Source organism: Coffea arabica, chromosome 6e (genome assembly GCF_036785885.1).
Source record: "Coffea arabica cultivar ET-39 chromosome 6e, Coffea Arabica ET-39 HiFi, whole genome shotgun sequence".
Classification (NCBI taxonomy): domain Eukaryota; kingdom Viridiplantae; phylum Streptophyta; class Magnoliopsida; order Gentianales; family Rubiaceae; genus Coffea; species Coffea arabica.
Genome location: NC_092321.1, coordinates 59,568,708 through 59,574,778, shown reverse-complemented (window position 1 = coordinate 59,574,778; position 6,071 = coordinate 59,568,708).

Here is a 6,071-nt window from a genome sequence, read left to right as displayed (position 1 = left end):
ATACAAAAAAACTAACTTTCCAATTTTACCCTCAATAAAAAATATCATAACCCATAAGAAAAGCATCTTTGAGGAGGAATTAGTAAATTGGGGCCTCAAATTACTGTTTAGTGATTTAAAATAGCAATCGTGTCAAACTAATTGATCAAAAAGCCCACTTCATAAGAGCTAAAGGACCATACAAAGGGATCTTTTGAGAGTATACAAGGAAACAATGAATAAGCAAAGGACAAAAATGTAATATAAGCTTAAAAAATCTATGCTTTTCTTACACGTATAAGACAACAAAATGCACTGGAATCACCAAATAGGGTATAAGGATATATATATACACATATATATAGACACACTCATATATGTCATCTATCTATTATTAATTATTATGGTAAAATACACTTTATCTCCTGTGATTTGGTGCTTTTTCACGTAACTTCTCTATGATTTCAAAAACTATACATAATTCTCTTATGATTTGAACTAAAGTATCAAAACGATAAAATTTGCATTCCATAATAGAGTCAACTAAAATGTCAAAAATACATCTATATAAAGTTGAAAACTATTTACTAAGGAGGGTTATGTATATATTTCGAAAATCATAACGGGACTATGTGGTAAACCACTAAATTATAAAAGAGTTATATGGTAAAACATTGAATCATACGGGGTTAAAATGTCGTACATATTATATTTATATACTTTGCTCACTTCAACCATTTTTATTTTTAAATAAGGATAATTTCGACATTTTCATGAGTTCTATTACATAGGATCATTTCTGCCACTTTAACACTTTAGTTTAAATTTGAGGGGTTTAAATATAATTTTTGAAACTATATGGGGTTATGTGAAAAATTGCTAATCACAAGGGAATAAAGTGCATTTTATCCTAATTTATTATAGGGTTAATCACATTTTATCCCCTTAAAAGATACCCCATTTCTCAGTTTACCCCCTAACCTTTAATTTTGCTCACTTAACCCCCTTTAGGACAAAATTGCCCTTGCATTATTTTGACTTTTCATTTACCTTGTTTTCCTTTCTTTTATTTCTTTTTCTCTTTCTTCTTTATTTAATTCTTCCTCTTTCCCACAAAAAATTTCACCTTAATGATTGAAATTAAAAAAGAGGAATTGCAAAGATCTATTTTCTTCTTAAATGATTAAAAAAATATTCAAATCACTTTCCTAAAATACAATTTTTTTAGCCTTTCAATTCTTTTAATTTTGGATTTTCCTCTTTCCTTTCTAGTTTCTCATTTTATTTTCAAGAAAATATCATAAGATGAAATTGTTTTCCTTTCTTTTATTTTTTTTTCTCTTTCTTCTCTCTTTCATCCTTCCCAATAGAAATTCCATTTCAACGAAAATTTTTGTTTTGAGTTTATAATTGCATATTTCTGGGTGAAGGTTTAAAAGACATCAAAAACTAATTTTGATTTTTTGTATGATGCCACGTGTCACAAATTTCAATTGATGATTATTAATCCGGTCACAATTTCATCTTAAGATATTTTCTTGAGAATAAAATAAGAAACTATAAAGGAAAGAGGAAACCCAAAATTAAAAGAATTGAAAGGCTAAAAAAATTATATTTTAGGAAAGTGATTTGAATATTTTTTTTAATTTTTTAAAGAGAAGATAGATCTCTGCAATTCCTCTTTTTTAATTTCAATCATTAAGGTAAAGATTTTTGTAGGAAAGTGGAAGAATTAAATAAAGAAGAAAGAGAAAAAGAAATAAAAGAAAGGAAAACAAGATAAATGAAAAGTCAAAATAATGTAAGGGCAATTTTGCCCTAAAGGGGGTTAAGTGAGCAAAATTAAAGGTTAGGGGGTAAACTGAGAAATGGATATCTTTTAAGGGGATAAAATGTGATTAACCCTATAATATAATGGTATTCCTTCTCTTTTTTGTGATGATTAATATATCCTCACTTATTGTGGAGTTTTCTAAAATACTCTTGCTGCGTTGTTGCATTAAACACTCATAGATATCCTACATAAAATAGGGTCCTAATTGAAAATTTTTTCTTCATCCGATCATCACTTTATACAACCAGCATCTCTTAGATTCCTACAAGATCAAGACTTCATTTATTCAGTTGCTTCAAAATAATGATTCTTTTACCTTCGTTCTTAAAGCAAGCAACCAGAGAAGAAAAAACTAGTAGAGAGCAACAAGAAGAAGAATAACCCACAGGTTTTTTTCCTTTATTTTTAGGCTTTACTTTAAGAACAAAGCACATAGTTTTTGTGAACTAAAGTGCTTGGATAACAATATGGCTTTTAGGATTTAAAATTGAAGATAACTCCGATGGTTAAAGATTGAAGTGATTCTTATAATGTTTATGTTGCAAAATTGTGACAAGGATTATTATATAATCATTCCAAGCTCGAGTGTTATATCCATGGCTTTCAATAAGCAAAGATGCATCTTTTCAGCTTTTTGATTATCATTTAATAGTTTTTTTCTTATTTTTTGATTATCATTGTTTGAGAAGACGTAGATTTTCTTGATGAGTAAATACTTCATACTTCAAACCATACATTATGTATAATTTATATGTGACCGTTTATGAGTTAATTTACGATCTTTATTTCAGATTTTGGTCTTTTTTTCTATGACTAAGCATATTGTTCCACTTTCATTTAATTCTTCTCTCAAAAAGAAACCAATTACATTTGCTAAAGAAAATAATTTAATTCTTATTGTTCTACTTTGTTGATCCAACTACATTTGCTAGAGAAAATAATTTAAAATTATAGTTCAGAAAAAATAGAATTCTGCAATGTACTTCATACATATATTCACTAGAGGTTGGATAACAAAACAGGGGTTTTATGGGCCTTACTTACTTTCAAATATAAAGAATTTTTTCCAAAATTAAAAATGGACAATTTTTGCTCACTAGATAAACATTTGTACATGGTATAATATCGAACGCAACATATTAATAGACTTCATGCATATATTCACTTAAGGTTGGGATACCATATAAGTTTTGACTAATCCTTAAATGAGCTTTAACAGCTTCAATGGCTATAGCTGGATTATATTGAAAATTGTTACTTTTGTTTGAGTAGCCTTTACTTACTTTTGGATAAAAAATATTAATTGGGTAAATTTTATGAGCTAAATGACGTTTTATAAATGGTGTCCTATGGAACACACCATTTTAATTTTACCTGCATATTTTTTAAGTGAAAAAATTTATCAAGACATAAAGATTGTAAACCTTTTAACATTACCATCTTAGGAACAGTCTTTGCAATATTTCAACTGTTGTCACACTATCAATTGGAGCAATAGCAATAACTAGCTTCTCATATTCTATTATGAGATATGTCTAAACTTTCAAATTTTAAGACACATGAAGTGTTTAAATTTCCATTGTTGAGTTTGTATTAGATATGCTTCATATACATAATGTGTAACGAACTTAATCAATATTTCTATTAAAAATTTTCCCTTCATAATAAGCTTGATTTTTTGCCCCTGAATTCGCTCTCTATTATGTAAATATTTGTATATTTTGTTAACTTTAACTCTCAGAGGAAATCATCTTCAAGGGCTAAAAAGCCTAATCGGAGAGTAATGAGATACAATTACTGCACTCTTTCAATAGAGTTGTCCCTTAATGGTAGCTAGTGACGCAAAATAAGGGGAATTTGTTTGTGATTAGCAATTAAGATTTGAACATCTGACCAAATGAATAGAAACACCGTTTTGCATGGGGTTTCCATAGAGGAAAAGCAAGGAGATTAATGTGGTACTATTTAAGCTGTATCATTTTATGTGGCAAGGAATTTGGTTCTATATTATCTTGTCTAGGTTTTACTTCTTAAACTAGAGATTTTCAAATGATTTTTTAGTAAATTTGCATATTAATATATATTATCTATATTGCAACTTCTAATATCTATTTCAGCGATTTTGCAACTAATTAAGAAGTTGTAATCATAAGTTAAAAGATTTTGATGGTTTTCAACTTAACTAAAATTAGTATGGACAGCACTTATTTTTCTCTCAATAGAAGAAAAAAATCTACAATCAATTACCATAGAAAGCCAAGAAAATGTGAAAAGCTAAAATATAAAATATCAAGCAACAAATTGTTACTGGTCTTAATTTCTCTCTTATTTTTTTTTTAATGCCACTACTCTTAGGTGAACTTAAAAGGTGTCTTAAGATTTATATGGTAAACAATGAAGAGAGGAAAATAGTATTGATAACTGATAATAGTACATAGAACAACAAGATCAAAAAGTTGGAACCAAAATAATTCTAAAACAATTAGGATATAAGCTTAATCTAATTACTAATTTAGTTTTAAACTAATTAATAATTCAAGAATAGACTAAGAAATACTCTCGAGAACCTTTATTTGGTTCATACCTTTTTTAAACTCAATCATGTGATTGGATATTCTATAAAAGGAAGGAAGAAAATAGATGATGACACTAAATGAAGTAGAAAAAAATTATGTAGGGTGGACACTTGGTGCATGTTCCAATTTGAACTTAATGTATTGTTAATACCTCCTGAGCATAAAAGTAGAATTTAGCGGAACCTGTAATATTAGAATTTCTTTGTTGATGTCATATTATCACAGTTGTATATAGGAGTTGCAGGCATGAAACTCAATAATTCGAATATATCTATTGAAATCCTTTCAGCAAATATTTTAATCCATGGATCATTTTTATTAGCTTTTTTATGGTAATAATTAAGTATGATTAACCAATCAATTGTGGAGGTAGGAAAATTAAATGATATTGCGACGACATTGGATATTTAACATATTTAAACCTATTACTTTGAGATATTCTTTCCACTAAATGTTCATTTTCCTTATGATATTTTCATGTCTTTCTATAGTATTGAAGAAATAAACAATATATGCTTTATTTTTAAAAAATTATATGCATTAGTAGCTTTTAAAGTTTTTTATATTGGACTTGAAAATAACTATTATGGGAGTATGAGTGGTAGCATTTTTTTAAGTGCTAATTACTTCAATTAATGAGTTCTTTTCATTTGCTAAGTCTCGACTTATTAGTTATTAGTTAAAACTCTTAAGGTATTACATATAGAACACAATTAGCAACTAAATTAGTTTTCAAGGTTACACTGTAATACTTAGGAATGTGACAAATGAATTTTTAGCCAATAATAAAGAGTAAGATAGGCAAAGGGGTTATATATCAATGTGAAGCTTAAGATAGATAATAAGAATGAACTATTTAGTTTTACTAAGGTTTTGAGAAGATAATTCATATTTGAAGAACCATTGGAATTTGTCTTTATAAGTGTCTTATCTCTTTAAATAAAATACATTTTCATTTACCTCCATCACATTTAAAGTTGTCTTTGAACAATAATTAAAATGTAATAATTATATGCATTGATGAACCTTTTTTTTTATATAGTTTTGTGTAATAGGTCTTAATATTATTACATATGTTTGTAACTTGTAAGGTAAAATAACTAAATAAGCAGTACATAATTAAAAAAAGAAGTTTAAGATTTCTAACAATTGCAGCCACTTCTCTTAAGATTTAAAAAATTACACTTACCTCCCATGGTGTTATGAAAATACTATAATAACCTTGAAAACTTTATAAATTCTAAATGAATATGGGTATAAAGAAAAAAGAAAATCACATTCTACAAATATTTCTTTATCCAAAATCTGTAAGCTCATCTCAGTTAATACATGATATTCAATTCTTAGGTCATTTAAATAGATTTCTTGTTTAGTTGTATAAATAGATTCATTTGTTAAAAATAGTTTCTTCACAACTTAGTAAAAGAAAGAAAAGAAATCCAAACATTAAAAAATAATGCCTTAAAATATGGCCTAAATTTTACTACAAAGAGCTACATTAAAATTTTTTACTTAGCAAATAATGCTAATATTTGATTTCTTTTATCATTCAATTTGTTTTATAAATCAAATAGGGGTAATATAGGATATTCATTAGATGTTTTGTGCTTACATCACTATTTGTCACCAAAATATACTTTTAAGGGATGTTTCTATAATTTTTCAAACATCAAGAGACATGG